We start from the raw sequence: 24,157 nt of genomic DNA on the forward strand, positions 1-24,157 counted from the left end.
ATAATCCTCAAGTTATGGACCCAGTCCGTGTAATTGCTACCATCATCTTTCAACTTTGCTTTCTCAAGGAACGCATTAAAATTCAACGGAACAACAGCACAGGCCATCTATGTACAATCAAACATAAACAAGCAAGATACTATCAGGTACTAAGTTCATGATAAATTTAAGTTCAATTAATCATATTACTAAAGAACTCCCACTTAGATAGACATCCCTCTAATCCTCTAAGTGATCACGTGATCCAAATCAACTAAACCATGTCCGATCATCACGTGAGATGGAGTAGTTTCATTGGCGAACATCACTATGTTGATCATATCTACTATATGATTCACGCTCGACCTTTCGGTCTCCGTCTTCCGAGGCCATATCTGCATATGCTTGGCTCGTCAAGTATAACTTGAGTATTCCGCGTGTGCAACTGTTTTGCACCCGTTGTATTTGAACGTAGAGTCTATCACACCCGATCATCACGTGGTGTCTCAGCACGAAGAACTTTCACAATGGTGCATACTCAGGGAGAACACTTCTTGATAATTAGTGAGAGATCATCTTAAAATGCTACCGTCAATCAAAGCAAGATAAGATGTATAAAAGATAAACATCACATGCAATCAATATAAGTGATATGATATGGCCATCATCATCGTGTGCTTGTGATCTCCATCTTTGAAGCACCGTCATGATCACCATCGTCACCGGCGCGACACCTTGATAATCATCGTAGCATCGTTGTCATCTCGCCAATCTTATGCTTCCACGACTATCGCTACCGCTTAGTGATAAAGTAAAGCATTACAGCGCAATTTCATTGCATACAATAAAGCGACAACCCTATGGCTCCTTCCAGTTGCCGATAACTTAGTTACAAAACATGATCATCTCATACAATAAAATTTAGCATCATGTCTTGAACATATCACATCACAACATGCCCTACAAAAACAAGTTAGACGTCCTCTACTTTGTTGTTGCAAGTTTTACGTGGCTGCTACGGGCTTAGCAAGAACCGTTCTTACCTACGCATCAAAACCACAACGATAGTTTGTCAAGTTGGTGCTATTTTAACCTTCGCAAGGACTGGGCGTAGCCACACTTGGTTCAACTAAAGTTGGAGAAACTGACACCCGCTAGCCACCTTTGTGCAAAGCACGTCGGGAGAACCGGTCTCGCGTAAGCGTACGCGTAATGTCGGTCCGGGCCGCTTCGTCCAACAATACCGCCGAACCAAAGTATGACATGCTGGTAAGCAGTATGACTTATATCACCCACAACTCACTTGTGTTTTACTCGTGCATATAACATCAACGCATAAAACCTAGGCTCGGATGCCACTGTTGGGGAACGTAGTAATTTTAAAATTTTCCTACGCACACGCAAGATCATGGTGATGCATAGCAACGAGAGGGGAGAGTGTAATCTACGTACCCTCATAGACCGACAGCGGAAGCGTTATGACAACGCGGTTGATGTAGTCATACGTCTTCACGGCCCGACCGATCAAGCACCGAAACTACGGCACCTCCGAGTTCTAGCACACATTCAGCTCGATGACGATCCCCGGACTCCGATCCAGCAAAGTGTTGGGGAAGAGTTCCGTCAGCATGACGGCGTGGTGACGATCTTGATGTTCAACTGTCGTAGGGCTTTGCCTAAGCACCAATACAATATTATCGAGGACTATGGTGGAAGGGGGCACCGCACATGGTTAAGAGAATGATCTTAGAGATCAACTTGTGTGTCTAGGGGTGCCCCCTGCCCCCGTATATAAAGGAGCCAAGGGGGGGTGCGGCCGGACCTTGGAGGAGGCGCGCAGGAGGAGTCCTACTTCTACCAGGAGTAGGACTCTGAAAGTGCTAGTGATCGACTAGAGGGGGGTGAATAGGCGATTTTTATGAAAGTCTTCTAAACAGGGAAGTTTTGAAGACAAACGATAGAAGTAAACCTATTACCACGCAGTGGAAGGTAGACTACACTAGGCAAACCTTAGTCAGGTAATCAACGAAGTGAAAGCACGATGACTAATAGCAGCTAGGTAGTAGGGATCAGGTAGGAAAATATTGTGAAGCCAATCAGAACAAGCAGTCACTCAGTGAAGACAAAAGATAATGCAATCACGCAATGACTTCACAAGGACCAACAGTAAGTAAAGGGAAGGGAAGGATGAAACCAGTGACTCGTTGAAGACAATGATTTGTTGGACCAGTTCCAGTTGTTGTGACAACTATATGTTTGGTTAGGGCGGCTAGGTATTTAAACCTGAGGACACACAGTCCCGGACACCCAGTCCTGAACACGCAGCTCAGAACCCTTAGTCCTCACCGTATTCCCCTTGAGCTAAGGTCACGCAGACCTTGCCCAATCACTCTGGTAAGTCTTCAAGGTAGACTCCCAAACCTTCACAGACTTCGTTCACCGGCGATCCACAATGACTCTTGGATGCTCAGAACGCGACGCCTAACCGGCTGGAGGATTCACAGTCCTCAAGTGTAATAAGTCTTCAGACCACACAGACAAGAAGACTTAAGTGATGCCTAACACTCTTTGGCTCTGGGTGGTTAGGACTTTATCCTCGCAAGGAATTCTCTCTCAAAGGCTTCGAGGTGGGTTGCTCTCAAACGACAACAGCCGTACTTTAACTCTGAGCAGCCAACCGTTTATGGTTGTAGGGGGTGGGCTATTTATAGCCACTAGGCAACCCGACCTGATTTGTCCGAAATGACCCTGGGTCACTAAGGAACTGACACATGTTCCAACGGTCAGATTTCAAACACACACGGCAACTTTGCTTGGGCTACAAGCAAAGCCGACTTGTCCAACTCTGGACAAGATTCGCTCTCATAGTCTCCACTCGAAGACATAGGATTTTGGTTAAGCATCACTTCAGTCATTCTGACTGGTTCTCTTGGACCCCACTTAACAGTACGGTGGTTCCTATGACTCAACAAAGAAGAAAAAGAACTACGAAAGATCTAAGTCTTCGAGCTCCATAGTCTTCATGCGATGTCTTCTCTTGTCATAGTCTTCAATGTGAATATCTTCACATACCACCTTTGACTTCAATGTCTTCATACATTTTTAGGGGTCATCTCTGGTAGGAAAACCGAATCAATGAGGGACTTCTACCTGTGTTATCCTGCAATTCTCACAAACACATTAGTCCCTCAACTAGGTTTGTCGTCAATACTCCAAAACCAACTAGGGGTGGCACTAGATGCACTTACAATCTCCCCCTTTTTGGTGATTGATGACAAACTAGTTGAAGTTTTCAACGGGGAATATAATATGTGAAATTGTAAAGGATAAGGAATTGTCTTCATAAGTTGTAAGGGCTCCCCCTGAAGATGTGCATATAAGTAATTTGCTTTTGGAATGCAAATGCACATGGCAGGTTGTACTTGTGGAGATCCTCTTCAACTTATGATGACAATTCATCATGCATGAAAAGTATGTGAAGATAATGACATGCATAATGGAAAATGGACGTCTGTAAAATGATCTAAGTGCGGAATTTATCGTCGCACATGCGGAATTTATCATCGCATCACAAAGTAGCAAATGAGTAGCAGACGACCATCGAGTTTAAGTGTTACAACTCAAAGAACCAAATGTATCAAAATGAGAGTTGTAAACACTAGGCAAAACATAAAGTAACCGCCCATATGGACCCGCTTGAAGACTATCACACTCATATGCTTCTCCCTCTTTTGTCAGTAAGGACCAAAAAGGTTTGAAGACATAGAGCATCTACTCGTTCCCATGAGGAGTAGGTGAAGTAGCAAGGTCGTCGGTGTTGTTAGGCGGTGCAGACGAGCTCGGGGCAGTGTCGACGCGTGCTGAAGGAGGGGGCGGTGAAGTAGCATCGTCTTCGTCCTCGATCACTCTGGCATTCACAGTTGCCGCAGAGGAAGAGAACTCAGAGTCTTCAAGTGAGGGAGTTCGTCGCAGCACAGCCCTTCGGGGAGGTGTGGAGTCAAACTTGAAACGTTCAGAGAAGCCATCCTCTTGAAGATCATCCTCAGAGCACATAAGCGTCAGCCCTTTCCATGTACGCCGACAAGTTTCATGGGCAACAAAGGCATTCTTGGTGGCAAGGTTGCGAATGCGGTTGACATCCACCAAGAGGCTGTGCATTTGGCGCTTCAGCCAGTCATGATGCCTATCCTGTTTCTGATGAAGAGCAACCAGAAGCTCTCGGTCATTGAGAACACGAGATCGCTTCTTGGGCCGTTGGGCAATAGTGCTTTCAGTGGCTTCAGTGAGGGCACGATGAGGTGCGCGTGTAGTGCCAGCCAGAGGATAAACACGAGTGACTGCTTCAACTCCTTCAATGTTCTGAGAGAAACTTTGATGCTCCGCATTCTGAAGACTAAGAGGCTCCTTGGCAGGCTCTGGATAGAGGGCTTCAATGGACATATCCACGTCAGGCATAAAGATCTGATGATTGCGAGCAGAGGGCTGATATGAGATAGCTGAGTGGAGTTTGATCATCCACATTATCCATGGAGCGTAGAACTTCAAGCCAAAAAGATCAGATCCTGAAGCAGCAAGTTGGCGGATGAAGAAGTCTTGTGCATTGAAGCATTTGCCGTGAAGAATATAGAAGACCAAAGTCTTCATTGCACCTTCCAGCTTTGCATATGGGGAATGTCCTTTGATGGGCCAGAGAGTTCGCCTTAAAATGTGATAGATGGTCCTTGGCAGATACTCCAGGTCTTCAACAAGGAACTCCTTAGGATATGCAGCATCTTGTGGCAAAGGCTTCATCATACTGAGCATCTAACTCATGTTTGGTTCAGGCTTCTGAAAGATGCTCTCCATAGCTTCACTGTGAAGTTGACATCCAGGTTCATAGAGATCTCCAGGAGTGGGCGGACCAGTGAGCCCAATGATATCAAAGGCTTTGGCTTCGTGATGAACATTTCCTGTCATCCACTCAAGGACCCAAGTCTTCGGATCTCTGTTGTAACCACGTATGTGAAGTGTCGCATAAAATTGGAGCAGCAACTCTTTGTTCCAGTGCTCTTGGTTGGTGACGAAAGGCAACAATCCAACCTCCTTGAAGCAGTCCAGAGCTTCTTCCAAGCAGGGCAGACCAGCTATTGCTTCAGTGTCAAGACGCATATGTGGGAATATGTGACCTTGATTGTACAGAATGCAGGAGTAATAGCTTCGCTGCGTATAGCTCCAGAACCGACCAGAAGATATTCGTTCCCTTGAGTAGGGGTTCTTGGAGCTATTGAAGAAGGTGTTGTCTGCTTTGAAGCTGTTGACATTGAAGGATCCAGGTGCTGATGCAGGACCTGGAAACCCGGGCAACCTTGGCATTGGCTTCTGTACCTGAGGCCTATGCTCAATGTGATAGTCAAACTGAGGACCAGCAGCAGGCGTAGGAACAGAAGTAGTGGCATCATTGGCTTCGCTAACTTCTGGTTCTTGGGTTGGTGTAGGCTCCACATTTGCTTCAGCCATGACAGCGTCAGTGGCTTCACCAGTGTTGGTGGTGGCAGCCTCAAGATTTTCTACCTCCACTTGATGAGCTAGAGGGTCAAGCACAGACACGTTCTCCTCGAGAACAACTTTGTCAGTAGTTGGGGGAGTGGGGACACGTTCTTCTTCTTGGGTGTCATCGGCTGATGCAGCCGGAATGTCTTCAGCAGCTTTAGCTTCAGATGCAGAGACTGGAGGCCTTGGTCCTTTGCGAAGCCTGCGTAACACTGGCGACGCCTTTGGAGATGGAGTTGGCTGGGCCTCAAAGTCATCATCTTCTTCTTGCCGGGGTGGTGTGACTTGTTGTTGTGGGTGATCAGCCCATGATGCATCCTGAGCAATTGGCGTCAGAGGACGACCAATGCTGATGAGTTCATTGTGCATAAGCACAGGCGATGATACCTGTTGGTGCTCGATCTGAGGAAGAACTGCATCATCTTCAACATGGTCATGGTGACCAATGTCTTCAGCAGCGGTGGGATCAGCTGCTGGAATGTCTTCAGCTTCATGAGCCTCTGTGAAAGCAGGCTTATGGACAGTCAGTTGGTGCTCTTGATGTTCAGCGGCAGGGCGAACCATGGAGATAGGTTCAACAATTAAGGGCTCTGTGGGAGCAGCCCGTTCCTTCTTGGTCTTCCACTTCTTCTTGGAGGGAGCAGCAGCAGAGGCTTCAGGATATTTTCTCTTTTTGGCTTCAGCCTCAGCAGTCCTTGTCTTCTTCAGTTCTGAAGCAGTAGACCTGGATTTTGGCTTCGAGCCAGTCATGCTGGTTGGGAAGACAATGGGATGTGCTTCCTACCTTGGTGCGTCGGGTTCGGCCATAGCGGGCTTCTTCTTCTTCTTCTTCTTCTTCTTCTTCTTCTTCTTCTTCTGCTGCTGCTTTGCAGCCATCCTGGGTCAATGCCAGGATGCCCAAGGGCCTTGCGCTTCTCAGCCTCATTGTAGGCTTGCACACACTTGTCAGCCAGGCTCTTCATGCGCTCACGAGAATCTTGAGCTTGTTCACGCTTCTTGAGAAAGGCTTCTTTGAGCTCGTGCAGCATGATCTTCAAGTTCTTGACCTCTTGCACGCTGAGCTTGGCCATATGCTTCTTGAACTGAGCTTTCTCAAAGTCAATCTTCTGCTTCAGTTCAACGATGCGCTGGGCTATAGCTAACTCTGAAGCAATGGCGCCATGGAAGGCAACACTGAGGCCATTGGGAAGTTGCAGATCTTCAAAGCTGAGGTTGGGCGTGTCAAACCACTCATCGATGAAGTCGTGGATGATTGCCACGTCAAAGAGAGGCAAATTGTTGAAGATTTCTGCTTCTTCTTTGCTCTTGATCAGTTGCTCAAGAGCATCATCTGCAAGATCTTCATCACTGGACAGATCAATGGCATCGTTGCGCAGAATAGCAGCAGCAGTCAGTTCTTGGCTGGTGTGTGGCAGAGGCATCTTGACTTTCTAGGGCTTGGAGATGCGTGATAGATCTTCAGACTGCACACTGTCTTCAGGAGGTGCAGTAGCCAATGGCTTCGCCCGTGAAATTTTTGGTGCTGAGGCAGGCTTTGAAGCTTTAGGCTGCTTCAGTTTGTTTGGCTTCGGTGCTGCAGGCGCTTCATCTGATTCAGCGTCATCTGCAGGCTCATCCACGGTTGTCCCTTGAACCACGATATGAGTGATGAGACCTTCCAGGTTGTAGAAGGGCCCAACAAGATTGGGTTCAGCTTCGCGGGTCCCATCGGCACGGGGAGTAGAGGGACCAGGGTTGAAGTCTAATCCCAAAGACTTCTTGTTCTGCTTCGCCAAATTCTGGGCAAACTGGAAGTTGCGCTTGAACAGATTGTCGTCACGACACCATAGCAGTGACGATGGGTCAGCATCCGCAGGCTGTGGTCCACGGACCATGCAGGGATAGAAGCCTTGTTCAATGGCTTCATCTCTAGACCTGGGTTGAAGATTTTTGTATAGGATGTCTCCGCATGGTCGCTTGATGGCATTCTTTTCAGCATATTCCTTTGTCACAAATCTGTACTTGAACCACTGTTCTGCCCAATATCGTCGAATCCATTGGATTCGTGTCTTGCGCTGATTGTAATCCTCTTCTGGATCTGTCTTGTACAGTTCTGAGAGGTCATCGGGCAGATCTCTTGATGTCTCACCTTGACGCTTTCTGCCACCCTTCCTTGCTGATTTCTCTGCAGCCATGAACTTTAAACTGAATGGCTTCAATACGTTCAAAGGCTTCAAGGGCTTTCGCTTGCTGGACAAACAGGAACTGGCTTCGGGAGAATTTATGTGATGCTGTAAGAATTCTGCAAATGAATGCAGACTATGAGAACCAAGGGATTCTCCCACGGACATGTACCTGTGACAACATTAAGGTGCGAGGGAAGGGGAAAAGGTCATATGCATTCTCAGAAGATTTTGAAGATAAATTAGTTTAGAAGATATTGACCTCATCGTGCAAAGACATTCACTCATAGATAAGGAGTTGGTTCCAGATTTGTATGAATCCACAGATCAGTACAAGTGAGGAATCTAACTACTTTGTGAAGCATAAGTGAACATACTAGGCATAATATGAGATGCAGTATGAAGTGGATCCAACTTGTGTGAACAGAAACTGCTTGTGGTAGAAAGTGATGAATCAATAGGATCAAAGAGGTCGTAAAAAGGGAGTTTTATTTACCACACAAGAAACTGCTGGACAGAGTGGAAGAGGAGGCCGAGCAGTTCGATCGTCCGTGCCCTAACTTGGCGACGGAGGACACCTACGGCGACGGCGGAGAAGACGATGTCCGCGGTCGGCGTGAAGATGACGTCGGAGAGGTTGCGACAGCTAAGCGCTTCGTCGCCAGCGTCATCGAGGGCTAGCGGTGGAGCTAGGGTTCGTGCGAGAGTGGAAGAAAGGATAATGACTGAGGTGAGGCATGTATTTATAGGGACAGGGACGACTCAGTGTTATTACACAGGTGCCCCTGGCGATTCACATCTGAGGAACACGTGGCTATCATGCAGCATATCAAAGGTTGTTCCACGTTCCCACGCACGCCTGGATTGTCAGGTGGTCGTTCCCACTTCTCCGGGTTTCAGGTGAAGGAATTAGCATTGAAAATGGACTTAATGTTTGTCTCTGTATCTTCCACTGACAAGGATGCAGAGAAGACATTCGACAGTTTCTATAGAATGCATATGATTTGGAGAGATAGAGTTTGAGATAGAAAGCATAGAGAGGTTAGGGTCTGATCACATTCACTTAGTTCAAAAGATTCAACAAGAAGACATAGCTATAAGTGAATGCTGTAGAGGACAGAACACTAGTATATATATATATATATAGATATATGATCAACATACTGAAGATAATCATGAAGACATGTTGAGATTGAAGTCAAACCAAATGTGAAGACATAGCAAATGTAACGCCATGAGTGAAATACTTCAAACAGAACATTTGGTGGTGGCGTTACCCACCGTATAGGAAGTATTAGACCCGGACACGGCGCACAATTATCGTGGCGCTCCGAAGTCAAATTCCTCATTAATGTATTCACACTTAGAATGTATGTATTCATTGATTGAAGATATACTTTACTTCGTGTGTTGCACATCTAAGTCATCAATACGCATAAGTGTTAGGATGTGTGCCTGATCACAGGACATTTGAGGATTCCAAGATATTTAGCTCACACCGTAACTTGCAAAATCTCTTCTCATCCAAGGGATTGGTGAAGATATCTGCCAATTGCTCTTCAGTGTTGACATGTATGATATCAACATCTTCCTTCACAACATGATCTCTGAGAAAGTGATGACCGATCTCAATGTGCTTTGTCTTCGAGTGCTGAACTGGGTTGTTGGCAATCTTGATGGCGCTTTCGTTGTCGCAGTAGAGTGGTACTTGCTTCAGATGAATGCCATAGTCTTTGAGTGTTTGCTTCATCCACAGAAGCTGAGCGCAGCAAGATCTAGCAGCAATGTATTCAGATTCAGCAGTGGAGAGAGATACACAGTTCTGCTTCTTTGAAGACCAACATACAAGTGATCGTCCCAGAAAATGACATGTGCCTGATGTAGACTTGCGATCCACCTTGTCACCAGCATAATCAGCATCCGAGAATCCAACCAGATCAAACTCTGAGCCCTTTGGATACCATAATCCTAGAGTTGGGGTGTAAGCCAAATATCGAAGAATTCGCTTCATAGCTAAGTGATGCGATTCCTTTGGTGCCGCTTGGAATCGAGCACACATGCAAACACTAAGCATAATATCTGGCCTAGATGCACATAGATAAAGTAAAGAACCAATCATGGAGCGGTATACCTTTTGATCGAACTCTTTACCATTGTCGTCGGGACCCAGATGATGCTTGGCTGGCATTGGCGTCGTGAAGCCTTTGCAGTCTTGCATACCGAACTTCTTCAGGCAATCTTTGAGATACTTCTCTTGAGATATAAAGATGCCGTTGCGTTGCTGTCGTATTTGAAGACCAAGGAAGAACTTCAGCTCTCCCATCATGGACATCTGATATTGCTCTTGCACCATATATCCAAACTCTTCACTATATTTCTGATTGGTGCAGCCGAAGATAATGTCATACACATATATTTGGCACACAAACAGTTCACCATCATATGTCTTCGTGAAGAGAGTGGGGTCGAGGGAACCAGGTGTGAATCCTTTGCTCTTCAGGAAGTATTTGAGTGTGTCATACCAAGCCCGAGGGGCTTGTTTGAGGCCATACAGTGCCTTGTTGAGCTTGTATACCATGCCAGGATGTTTTGGATCTTCAAAGCCAGGCGGTTGTGCAACATACACTTCTTCTTCAATCTTGCCATTGAGAAAAGCGCTCTTCACATCCATTTGATATAGAAGTATGTTATGATGATTTGCATAGGCCAGCAGTATGCGTATGGCTTCAAGTCGAGCCACAGGAGCAAATGTTTCATCGAAGTCAATCCCTTCAACTTGAGTATATCCTTGAGCAACAAGACGAGCTTTGTTTCTGACAACTTGACCATGCTCATCTTGCTTGTTGCGATATATCCATTTGGTGCCTATTATATTGTGCTTCTGAGGATCAGGACGCTTAACCAGTTCCCATACATTATTCAGCTCAAACTGTTGAAGCTCTTCTTGCATAGCTTGAATCCATTCAAGTTCCAAGGAGGCTTCTTCAACTTTCTTGGGTTCTGTTATTGAGACGAATGCGAAGTGCCCATAGAAATTTGCTAGCTGTGTTGCCCTTGAACGAGTGAGTGGACCGGGTGCATTGATGCTATCAATTATTCTCTCAATCTGCACTTCATTGGCAACACGAGGATGTACAGGGCGAAGATTTTGCTCTTGCTGATCATTGTCATTGTTAGAGGGATTGTCTTCAGGCTGAGCATTGTCTTCAGGTTGATCAGGTGCGGAGATGATAAGTTCCTCTTCAGGTTGAGCTTCACAAAGTATGATTTCTCCAGTTCCCATAAGTTTGATTGATTCACTGGATGGAACTTCATCTAGCACATTTGGCAGGTGCTCTCTTTGTGAGCCGTTAGTCTCATCGAACCGCACATCCACTGTTTCAACCACTTTATAATGAAAGAGATTGAAGACTCTGTAGGAGTGAGAGTCCTTTCCATATCCAAGCATAAAACCCTCATGTGCTTTTGGTGCAAATTTTGAAGTGTGATGTGGATCCTTGATCCAGCACCTGGCGCCAAATACTCTGAAGTAACTGACATTTGGCTTCTTGCAAGTAAGGAGCTCATAAGATGTCTTGTTCAGAAGCTTGTGAAGATAAACACGGTTGATTGTATGGCATGCAATATCAATGGCTTCAGGCCAGAATTTTCTTGGAGTCTTGTATTCATCAAGCATCGTTCGGGCCATCTCAATAAGTGTTCTATTCTTGCGTTCGACGATGCCATTCTGCTGTGGCGTGTACGGAGTTGAGAATTCATGTGTGATGCCCAAAGTATCAAGATATGTATCAAGGCTAGTGTTCTTGAATTCAGTGCCATTGTCACTTCTGATGTGCTTTATCTTGGCGCCATAGTTGTTCATTGCTCGATTGGCGAAGCGTCTGAAGACATCCTGCACTTTAGTCTTGTAGAGGATTATATGCACCCAAGTATATCTAGAATAATCATCAACAATGACAAAGCCATAGAGACAAGTAGTAGTAGTAAGAGTTGAGTAATGAGTGGGACCGAAAAGATCCATGTGGAGCAGTTCGAAGGGTCGAGTCGTTGTCATGATTGTCTTCGAGGGATGCTTGGCCCTCGTCATCTTTCCCGCTTCACAGGCACCGCATAAGTGATCTTTCTTGAACTTGACGCCCTCGATGCCTATGACATGCTTCTTCTTTGCAAGGGTGTGCAGGTTCCTCATGCCAGCATGCCCTAGCCTCCGATGCCAGAGCCAACATTCTGAAGCTTTTGCTAGAAGGCATACGGCAAGTTGTGGTCCTGCTGAGAAATCTACCATGTACAAATCATCTTTTCGATACCCTTCAAACACTAGAGACTTGTCAGATTCCATTAGAACAAGGCAACAATATTTTCCAAACATCACAATCATGTTTAAATCGCAAAGCATTGAGACAAACATTAAGTTGAAGCCAAGGGATTCAACAAGCATGACTTTATCCATGTGTTGATCCTTTGAGATTGCAACTCTACCTAGACCCAATACCTTACTTTTACCAGTGTCAGCAAATGTGATGTGACTTTTGTCGGATGGACGTAAGGTTGAGTCCATAAGAAGGCTTCTCTTGCCAGTCATGTGATTGGTACACCCACTATCAATAATCCATTCTAAAGCTGTTGGTGTCGTACCCTACAGTGCAGTTAGGGGGATAGGCTTCACGAAGAGAATTGTGAAGCAAAAACATTTGACGAACCAGTGGGTTATGAAAGCTTAGATCGAGATTTGGACTGATAGGGCGAGTAGCAAGCGATTCAGGAACAAAGTACATAATAAGACCATTTGGGCATTTGATCTTGCGCCCTACAAGATGTTTAAGGTCCCCAGCAATAGCGTCAGATGATTTTGGTTTTCTGCTGGAGACCTTTCCCTGCAAAAGAGAGTTAAGCTTTCTTAGCCACCCACATCTTCAAGGGTGGCTTTGAAGCAATGAGTCTAAGTGCAGCATCTAAGAATTTTGGCTTTGGAGCCCTAGTAAAAAGTCTTGCAGGTGGACAATAGTACTCATAAGAATAAGCAGAATACTTCTTGGTCTTATGAACATGGCGGTTTGATGAACCGCGCTCATATTCATAGGCCTGAGTATGGCTTCCCTGCAAAACATTTGCATTAGTGCGACTCCGGTGAGTCCTCTGTCTGTATGAAGCCTTTGGACCATATGAAGCATGTGGTCTGGGGTTTATCTTCTTCACTTGTGGTGTCATGATGACATTCACAAGAAGATTCTCCAAACACCTTTTTGGCACCCAGATCTTCTTCATAGGCGGTCCATTCCTGCAGTTAGTACCAATATACCTGGGAAACACTTCACCATTCTGATTCTTAAACAGTTTGTAGTTTGCATCAAAGGATTCATCAATAACAATGGGATTAGCACAAGTGAAGCCAGATAGGGTGGATGCATCCATTGAAGGTTCCTTTGCAGCAACCCATGTGGTTTTGGGGTACTGCTCAGGTTTCCAGTAAGAGCCATCGGCATTCATTTTCCTTTCGAACCCAACACCCTCTTTCCTAGGGTTTCGGTTTAGGATCTGCCTTTTGAGGACATCACATAGTGTCTGATGCCCTTTGAGACTTTTGTACATCCCTATTTCAAGCAGTGCCTTCAACCTAGCATTCTCATCAGCAATGGCAGTGGTATCCTCAGCAGAGGGGTTAGTTACCACATCAACAGGTGAAGATATTGCAATAGTAGCAGCAGTAGAAAATTCAGCAACAGAAGTATCGTTATCACGCTCAATGCATTTAAGACATGGCGGTTCAAATTATTCTGAGCTGAACTGATCTGTTTGGTGCGAAGTGACTCGTTTTCCTTTTGAAGATCTTCATGAGCCGCTCTCAATTTCTCAAGGTCTTGCTTCCTTTGAAGATAATCGTAGGACATCCTTTCATGAGTTGTTAAGAGCGTTTCATGACAACTTTCAAGTTCCTCATACTTAACATGAAGATTTTTTATGTCTTCAATTCAGGACTGAGATCGAGTCATTTCAGCGTCTAACAGATCATCGCTTTTGTCTAACACTTTTTGAATGTGTTCCATAGCTTTCTGTTGTTCAGTTGCAATTTTAGCAAGTGTTTTGTAGCTAGGTTTGGAATCACAATCAGATTCATCGTCACTGGATGTTTGATAGTGAGTAGTGCATGTGTTTACCTTGGCACCACGTGCCATGAAGCAGTAGGAAGGAGCGGAGTAGTCCTTGTCATTTGCATCGGTGTCGGTGATGAAGTCATTGTCTTCAATGTTGAAGATGGACTTGGCAACGTATGCTGTAGCCAGACTCGCAATGCCAGAATCGGACTCCTCCTCAGACTCCACCTCCGCCTCCTCAGACTCCACCTCTGCCTCCTCAGAAGCAGACTCCTCCTCAGAATCCATTTCCTTGCCAACAAATGCACATGCCTTGCCAGATGAGCTCTTCTTGTGTGATGAAGACTTTGAGTATTTCTTCTTCTTCTTGTCGTTAGAGTCATACTCGTTGCTCTTCTTCTTCTTCTTGTTCTCATTGTCTCACTGTGGACACTCAGAGATGTAGTGGCCAGGCTTCTTGCACTTGTGACATGTTCTCTTCTTGTAGTCATGAGCAGAAGCTTCATCATTCCTTGAGCTTGATCGTGAAGACTTTCTGAACCCTTTCTTCTTGGTGAATTTTTGGAACTTCTTCACAAGCATAGCAAGCTCCTTTCCAATGTCTTCAGGATCATCAGAACTGCTGTCAGATTCTTCTTCGGATGAGGAGACAACTTTTGCCTTCAAGGCACGAGTTCGCCCATAGCTGGGACCGTAGATGTCTCTTTTCTCAGAAAGCTAAAACTCGTGTGTGTTGAGCCTCTCAAGTATGTCAGACGGATCGAGTGTCTTGAAATCAGGGCGTTCTTGAATCATCAGGGCTAGGGTGTCAAACAAACTGTCAAGTGATCTCAGGAGTGTCTTGACGACTTCATGCTTGGTGATCTCAGTGGCGCCGAGGGCTTGAAGCTCATTTGTGATGTCAGTGAGTCGATCAAACGTGAGCTGGACATTCTCATTGTCATTTCTCTTGAAGCGGTTGAAGAGGTTGCGAAGGACACTGATTCTCTGATCTCTCTGGGTGGAGACACCTTCGTTGACCTTGGAGAGCCAGTCCCAGACTAGCTTGGAAGTCTCCAATGCACTCACACGGCCATACTGTCCTTTGGTCAGATGACCACAGATGATATTCTTGGCAGTAGAGTCCAGTTGAATGAACTTCTTGACATCAGCAGCAGTGACACCTTCTCCAGCCTTGGGAACACCGTTCTTGACAATATACCATAGGTCGACATCAATGGCTTCAAGATGCATGCACATCTTATTCTTCCAGTAGGGATATTCAGTTCCATCGAAGACGGGGCACGCAGCGGAGACTTTAATTATCCCTGCAGTCGACATAGCTAAAACTCCAGGTGGTTAAACCGAATCACACAGAACAAGGGAGTACCCTGCTCTGATACCGATTGAAAGTGCTAGTGATCGACTAGAGGGGGGGTGAATAGGCGATTTTTATGAAAGTCTTCTAAACAGGGAAGTTTTGAAGACAAACGATAGAAGTAAACCTATTACCACGCAGCAGAAGGTAGACTACACTACGCAAACCTTAGTCATGTAATCAACGAAGTGAAAGCACGATGACTAATAGCAGCTAGGCAGTAGGGATCAGGTAGGAAGATATTGTGAAGCCAATCAGAACAAGCAGTCACTCAGTGAAGACAAAAGATAATGCAATCACGCAATGACTTCACAAGGACCAACAGTAAGTAAAGGGAAGGGAAGGATGAAACCAGTGACTCGTTGAAGACAATGATTTGTTGGACCAATTCCAGTTGCTTTGACAACTGTACGTCTGGTTAGGGCGGCTAGGTATTTAAACCTGAGGACACATAGTCCCGGACACCCAGTCCTGAATACGCAGCTCAGAACCCTTAGTCACCGTATTCCCCTTGAGCTAAGGTCACGCAGACCTCGCCCAATCACTCTGGTAAGTCTTCAAGGTAGACTCCCAAACCTTCACAGACTTTGTTCACCGGCGATCCACAATGACTCTTGGATGCTCAGAACACGACGCCTAACCGGCTGGAGGATTCACAGTCCTCAAGTGTAATAAGTCTTCAGATCACACAGACAAGAAGACTTAAGTGATGCCTAACACTGTTTGGCTCTGGGTGGTTAGGAATTTATCCTCGCAAGGAATTCTCTCTCAAAGGCTTCAAGGTGGGTTGCTCTCAAACGACAACAACCGTACTTTAAATCTGAGCAGCCAACCATTTATGGTTGTAGGGGGTGGGCTATTTATAGCCACTAGGCAACCCGACCTGATTTGTCTGAAATGACCTTGGGTCACTAAGGAACTGACACGTGTTCCAACGGTCAGATTTTAAACACACACGGCAACTTTACTTGGGCTACAAGCAAAGCTGACTTGTCCAACTCTGGACAAGATTCGCTCTCATAGTCTTCACTCGAAGACATAGGATTTTGGTTAAGCATCACTTCAGTCATTCTGACTGGTTCTCTTGAACCCCACTTAACAGTACGGTGGTTCCTATGACTCAACAAAGAAGAAAAAGAACTACGAAAGATCTAAGTCTTCGAGCTCCATAGTCTTCATGCGATGTCTTCTCTTGTCATAGTCTTCAATGTGAATATCTTCACATACCACCTTTGACTTCAATGTCTTCATACATTTTTAGGGGTCATCTCTGGTAGGAAAACCGAATCAATGAGGGACTTCTACCTGTGTTATCCTGCAATTCTCACAAACACATTAGTCCCTCAACTAGGTTTGTCGTCAATACTCCAAAACCAACTAGGGGTGGCACTAGATGCACTTACAGACTCGCCTCCCTTTCCCTAGTTGGATTAGGACTTGGGGGGGAAGGAGGAGAGGGAAGAAAGGAAAGGGGGGGCGCCCCCCCCCCTCCTTGTCCAATTCGGACTTGGGGGGGAGGGGCACGCGGTAGCCCCTAGGCCTCCTCTCCTCTTCCTCCACTAGGCCCATTAAGGCCCATTAGGTTACCGGGGGGTTCCGATAACCTCCCGGTACTCCGGTAAAATGCCGATTTCACCCGGAACACTTCCGATGTCCAAACATAGGCTTCCAATATATCAATCTTTATGTCTCGACCATTTCGAGACTCCTCGTCATGTCCGTGATCACATCCGGGACTCCGAACTAACTTCGGTACACCAAAACTCATAAACTCATAATATAACTGTCATCGAAACCTTAAGCGTGCGGACCCTACAGGTTCGAGAACAATGTAGACATGACCGAGACACGTCTCCGGTCAATAACCAATAGCGGAACCTGGATGCTCATATTGGCTCCCACATATTCTATGAAGATCTTTATCGGTCAGACCGCATAACAACATACGTTGTTCCCTTTGTCATCGGTATGTTACTTGCCCGAGATTCGATTGTCGGTATCTCAATACTTAGTTCAATCTCGTTACCGGCAAGTCTCTTTACTCGTTTCGTAATACATCATCTCGAAACTAACTCATTAGTTGCAATGCTTGCAAGGCTTATGTGATGTGCATTACCAAGAGGGCCCAGAGATACCTCTCCGACAATCGGAGTGACAAATCCTAATCTCGAAATACACCAACCCAACATTTACCTTTGGAGACACCTATAGAGCTCCTTTATAATCACCCAGTTACATTGTGACGTTTGGTAGCACACAAAGTGTTCCTCCGGCAAATGGGAGTTGCATAATCTCATAGTCATAGGAACATGTATAAGTCATGAAGAAAGCAATAGCAACATACTAAACGATCGGGTGCTAAGCTAATGGAATGGGTCATGTCAATCACATCATTCTCCTAATAATGTGATCCCGTTAATCAAATGACAACACATGTCTATGGTTAGGAAACATAACCATCTTTGATTAATGAGCTAGTCAAGTAGAGGCGTACTAGTGAAGTTTAGTTTGTCTATGTATTCACACAAGTATTATGTTTCCGGATAATACAATTCTAGCATGAATAATAAACATTTATCATGATATAAGGAAATAAAATAATAACATTATTATTGCCTCCAGGGCATATTTCCTTCAGCTCCATCATTAACACAAAACGCAGAGCAGGACATTACCTCACCATGGGGGCTCAAACCTAGGTAACTCCCCTGTGCGAACTCCCTTTTGGCACTTCCGGCCACGCTCGCTACCCTACTGAGTGTACTATTGGTTTCATGTACTGTCATCTACCTTGAAGACTTGATAGGGGTGATTGGGCAAGGTATAAGTGACCTTATCTCAAGGAGTATAAGGTGAAGACTTGATCCTCTAAGTTAAATCTTAGCCTCTCCAACCAGACGTAAAGTTGTCACATCAACTTGAATTGGTAAAACAAATTCTCTGTCTTCTCTGAGCAATTGGTTTCATTTCTCCACCTCTTTACTTTTCGTACTTGTGTTGTGAAGACTTTGTCTCCTTCTCTATACGCAAACTTTGTCTGAAGACTTACCTTTCTGTTGTGCATGTTTTGTTCATCTCTAGTCTTGCAGTGCTTAGGAGTATTTGCATCTTGTTATACTGTGGTAAACTCTATGCATGTTGTGAGTGGCACAAATGAATCTTGCCATTCACTTACATCTCCCATGTCTAGGGGGGATTACTCACACATCATAAGAGGGGAATCAATCATAACATAGATAAAACCCATGAAAACCATATCGATAATACCGGGAAGATCCACAATAAGATGAAATGGATAGTTCAAATTGTCTTGATCTCCAGAAGAGATGGGGTAGAGTTACGATTGTTCTCCCAAATTGGAATTCCTATTACAATAGTGAAGGGGCGTGATGATGATGATGATGATGATGATGATGGAGATGAAAGGACCAAAACTAAGATCTTCAATGGTTCCTTAGATTCTCTATTCTCCTCTTTTGGATGGTGTGGCGGCGGCTAGGGTCCTCTTCTCCTCCCAAGCCCTCCATGAAAGTGGCGTGTATAGATGTGGTGGAGCTGATGGCAGTCCATACGAGCGCTTGTGGTTGTATGGAACGCCGTCTTTTGCTCTGCTACACCTGATGCCTTGAGTCTCTTCACGGAAGTTGCTCCTTTTGGCTTGATTTGTAGCAATCCCTCTTGGTTTCCTTCCATAATTGATATGTCATGCCAAACATTGGAAAATGGATTTTCTTATCTTTCGAGGGATTAGCGTTAGGAAAATATCTGAAGAGTAATAAAAATCTAATGAAACCAAGCAATAATCACTAGGCAAACATCACAAATTCTTGAGCCGTCAGAACACAACTTAAAAATTAAGCAAAAATTAGAAAGAAGCCCTTAGCGAACTATCTGAAAGGACAAGGTTGCCTATGTGATGGTAGGCCACAATATGATGTTAGTTTAGTTTGGATGAATTGTATTTTCTTGCCTTGGGGAAATAACACAATCAAATGCATCAAGGAAGCGGAGCAGGTCACATGGAATATGTTTCATTCATTGTGCACTTGGCACAAAGAGCAATTTCATGCAAGAAATGCAACCAAAAGGCCAGATGAATCGTTTAAAGGAGCTTTATTCACGGTTATCTACAAAATACAATGCCAATGATTATGCTCATGTTGTATTATTTTACACACATCTTTTGTTGGGTTACACTGGTACAACGAGGTGCTATACAAACAGTTTTTAACCCCTTTCCGCAACGGCATTTGGAACCATCGTCTAGTGAGTGACGGTGATAGAGGGGTCCTTCCCACATGACCCAGAAACGTCGGGGATATGCCCTCCTGGCACACAACGCTCGGCAAAATGAGATCGTGTGCGACCGGCGAGCGCTCAAATACAGAAATACGTACATTAGAGCTAAAAAATACAATTATACAGGCGAAATTGTTTTTGGTCGCAAGTACATCCCACACAGTCAGTCCCCGCTAAATGTTTCCGTTCGTATGTACATCCCACACAGTCGCTCTAAGGAAAACATTTTCGTTCACAGGTACATCATACACAATTTTTCCCATTAAATCGTTTGTGATAACGTTGCCATTGCACACGATATTAACAATTTTATCATTTGTGTGATTAAATGCATCACACACGATGCGTAGAATAAACTGTGTGGCAAAGGTTGTCCATCACACATAGTTTTTATGTGGTAAACGTTTGCGCAAGGTGGCCTAACGCAAACAATTTTCAAGAGAAGGGCGTGTGTGATTGTTCATTGATCCAACACGGTTTATTCCTAGAAACTATGCGCGTTGCCTGAGGTCATCGCGCATGGTATTTTCTCAACAACCGTTTGCAATAGAAGAACCCTATTAGCAGGCTAATAATTCATTTATTAATCTAACTAACATTCATATTAAGCACATAATATATTTCATTTCCATATTAAGGAAGCAAGATTTCATAATTGAAATACATTAGAGTACAACATGATATAGCTTCAGCACTCAGCTACCCCATTATACAACTGCACCAGCACCAAGTTTCACATGCAACATGTAGAACATTTCAAAATTAGCATCATAGACGGTATATAGACAGATGCATCTCATCTGGAAAACTGCTGAAGCGGAAGGCGAATATTGAGCCTTCATTCATGTTGAAGGTCTTTGCAACTTTAGGCCAGTGCCTGTGGATGATTGACCGTCTGTCCTTCGTCCTCTTCAGGAACACTTCAATATTGAACCGTGGGTGTTGTATGAAAACCTTCCTCGCCTCCTGACCATAGAGGTGGTTTGAGAGGTAATCATTAGTGAACTGCTTTGGAAAGGCCTGAAAACAAGAATGTGCATAAATATCTTCTCTATATTGGAAATTGGGCAAAGGAATAAAAAAGGCAAGATATAATAGTTAGTATCATCTTGTAGTGAATTGATGTCTTCTTCATTGTGCAAACAAAGATCTTGTTGTTTTTTGTTGCTAATTTCTTTATCATAACAATCTTTCTGAGTTTCTTGACTTGATTGATATTCATGGACAACTCATTTCCCCATATGCAAAAAGGGTCGAACAGTGGGTCAAAACCTCTGATAGCAGGACCTACATGTGCAAGACCAAATTGTTAAAAACCTAAATATTAGAATGGTTCCTGCAATTACATAATAATGTGCTATTAGACAATGGACCATGCACGTGCTAACCTCGATTGTAAACCTCAGTGCTTCCCATTGTTTCCCTGCAACACATATAAGGTAGTTAGTCATCAGGTTAAGTAAGTGTTCACATGCTATCAGTAAAATATGTTGATGAAAAATAAGCACATTGCAGATTCATCAGATTAATTCAAGCCACATGGAAAACCCATCTATCCAAACCAAACATGATTAAGAACTAGGAAATATAGCACTTGTATATGTTTCTTATGTATTAAGTGTATCCAAATTCGATTTATTCCTCACATGCACAACAATACAAAATTCTACCCACGACAATTGGACATCGCATTGCAGAATTGAACCAAGCAGTTAAAATAACACCACAACAAATGAACCAAACATTAACTGAACACCACATTGCACAATAGAACATACTCCTAATAGAAGATCAGGCAGTTAACCAAACCAAGCATGCTTAACAACTTGGAAATATAGCAATTGTATTTGTTTCTCATGTATTTACTACATCCAAATTCAATTTATTCCGCACATGGTATACAATAACAGAATCCACCCACAACTATTGAACATCGCATGAATTGAACCAAACAGTTAACTAAACACCACAACACAAATGAACCAACTATTAACTGAGCACCACATTGCACAATGTATAACCAAACGAAGCATGCTTGAAAACTTGGAAATATAGCAATTGTATTCGTTTCTCATGTATTTTGTAAAGATAAATTCGATTTATTTCTCACATGGAAGACAATACAAAATTGCAGCCAGAAGAATTAACATCACATTTGCAGAATTGAACTAAACAGTTAACTGAAGACGAGAACTAATTACCAAACAGTTAATAAGTGAGCACCACGCTGCACGACATATAGAACATATACACTAGAGCAACAGATTGCATGGTAAAATTAGATACCACAATTCACTAGAATTTGTGAAGGAAAGGCAAGTGCAGCACACGCAACGGGTAAACCGAGCATGCTTAACCGGTGTATCTAGCAAATGGCAAGGTGCTCCTCCAAGATCTGGGGGTCGGCACGAATGGCAGCCATCGCGACATCATCCGCGCGTGCGGACGCGATTTGCTTCTCCACTGCCAAATGCTCCTTGAGCTCCTGGCTATATTGCATGCACCATGGCTTAGGGCGGCGCTTATTTGGTGGAGGGGTCGGTGATTCGGGTGGAAGGTGTCGCGTCGGCGGTCGGGGCATGTGGGATGTGGAATGAGGAGGAGGATGGGGGTCGGGTGTGGATTACCTTCCTGGATAGACGAGGCCGAGCAGCATGAAGGAGGGTCGCCGGTGAGGAGGCGGCGCTGCAAGCAAGGAGTGAAGGTTTCAACTTGGAAATGAAGGCGGAAAATAGGGGAAATGCGGATTTTGGTAAGGGGGAGGGGGCGGGGACGTAGATATTTCCGTGGAAGACGAAAATTTGGAATCGCTTCAGTGAAAAAACTGGCGCGCAAAGTGTCATCACAAACAATTCAAATAGCTTAACCCGTGTGTGATGAGTTTGAACATCAAAACTTTTGGTTCGAATTTCCCTGGTTACAGTGGTCATCCACACCATTGCATAATTTGGGTACACAAAGGAGACTACAGCACACCCACACTTCTTAATCGATCAAGTTCAGCAATTAAACAGAGCTAGCTGACCTAAACATTACTCTAACAAATTAAAGACCGGCACTCTTAATTAAACAAAACAAAGAGTACTACTACGGCTGGTGCTCGTCGATCTCCGCCGCCACCTCCATTTCCAGCTCGCGCCCGACGCTCTCCTGAGGAAGGGGCTCCATGGCATCCATCGCACCATACTTGCCAAGCATCTCGCCATCTGCGTCCGCCATCTCTTTGGAAAAGGCCGCCACGAGCTGGGCGTGGGCGGCTGCGATCTGGGCTTGGACGGGCTCCGTCGTCACGGGGTATGCGGCTGAGGAATGGACGGCTGATCGAATGCTCTCGGCGATTGCCAACTCTTCGGCCGTGGGTTGCCGACCGTTGTTGGAGAAGCTTCATTTGATTTGTGCGGTGACCGCCACGAGCTGGGCGTGGACCGCCTCGACATGGTCGTGGGCGGCCTCCATCAGGGCTAAGGCCGCCGTTGCGGAACGGACAGCTGTTGTGGCGCTCTCGCCAGATTCTATCCGTGAGGCAGATGTTGCTGCCGCCACCTGAGAAGCAACAGTGGTCGTTTGGGCTGCCTTGGCCACCTGGTCGCAGATTACGGCCGCGCTCATGCACCTTGTTAGCACGCGCATGGAGATTGTGGCCGCGCTCTCGCCAGAGTGGGCTACCGAAGTTGCCCTCACGAGCGGGTCCTCATCCCCATCTTTCACCGGCGATGATTGAACAGTGAAATGATATTTGGGGAGCGAGCTAGTGTACTTGACACGCCGGTTGTGGACTGTAGCCGACGCACCTTCTCGCGTAAGCCATAGGCGTACTATACACCGATGGTGCTCCAGGATATTTTGTGCTGCATCTCACACGGTTAGTGATAATAAACTGTGTGGGATCTACTTGATGTTTCATCTTGATTTGAATTACGTAATGGGGTCACAACGGCAATGGACGGTGTTTGAATTGCTAGACCTTTTATCTGCAGTGAACATGCAACTATATGTGTGTCATAAAAGAATTGGAATTATTCAGGATTTGTTTGGACATTTTATACATTAAACTGGTTCTCTAGCCATTTCAGGTGCACAATTCAAAATTAAACTACATGCACATGCTCCGGTGCACCAACATGGTGTTGAGGAACGCAGTATTTCAAAAAATTTACCTACGATCACGCAAGATCTATCTAGGAGATGCATAGCAATGAGCGGGGAGAGTGTGTCTACGTACCCTTGTAGACCGAAAGCGGAAGCATTTATCAACACGGTTGATTTAGTCGTACACCTTCACGATCCGTCCCGATCAAGTACCAAACATACGATACCTCCGCATTCAGCACACGTTCAGCTCGATGAAGTCCTCACCTTCTTGATCCAACAAGAGGGGCGACGTAGTATATGAGTTCCGGCAGCACGACAGCGTGGTGACGGTGTTGGTGAAGAACAATCACCGCAGGGCTTCGCCTAAGCACTATGAAAACTATGATGGAGGATAAACTAGAGGGGATGGGGTTGCTGGCACACGGCTTGGTGTTTCTTGATGTGTCTTGGGTCCTAGCCCTGCCCCTCTATTTATATGTTGAGCCTTGGGGTCGAAACTTGGAGTAAAAGCCTCCACAAAGTCAGTTTCACCCGAAAGGCAAGAGTCCTTCTCGGACTCCAGGGCCAGACGCCAGGGTTCCTGGCGTCTGGACCTAGACGCTAGGGACCCTGGCGTCTGGCCCCTGGACTCCGCAAAACTTCCTTTT

This window comes from Triticum aestivum, chromosome 2A (assembly GCF_018294505.1).
Source record: "Triticum aestivum cultivar Chinese Spring chromosome 2A, IWGSC CS RefSeq v2.1, whole genome shotgun sequence".
Taxonomy (NCBI): Eukaryota; Viridiplantae; Streptophyta; class Magnoliopsida; order Poales; family Poaceae; genus Triticum; species Triticum aestivum.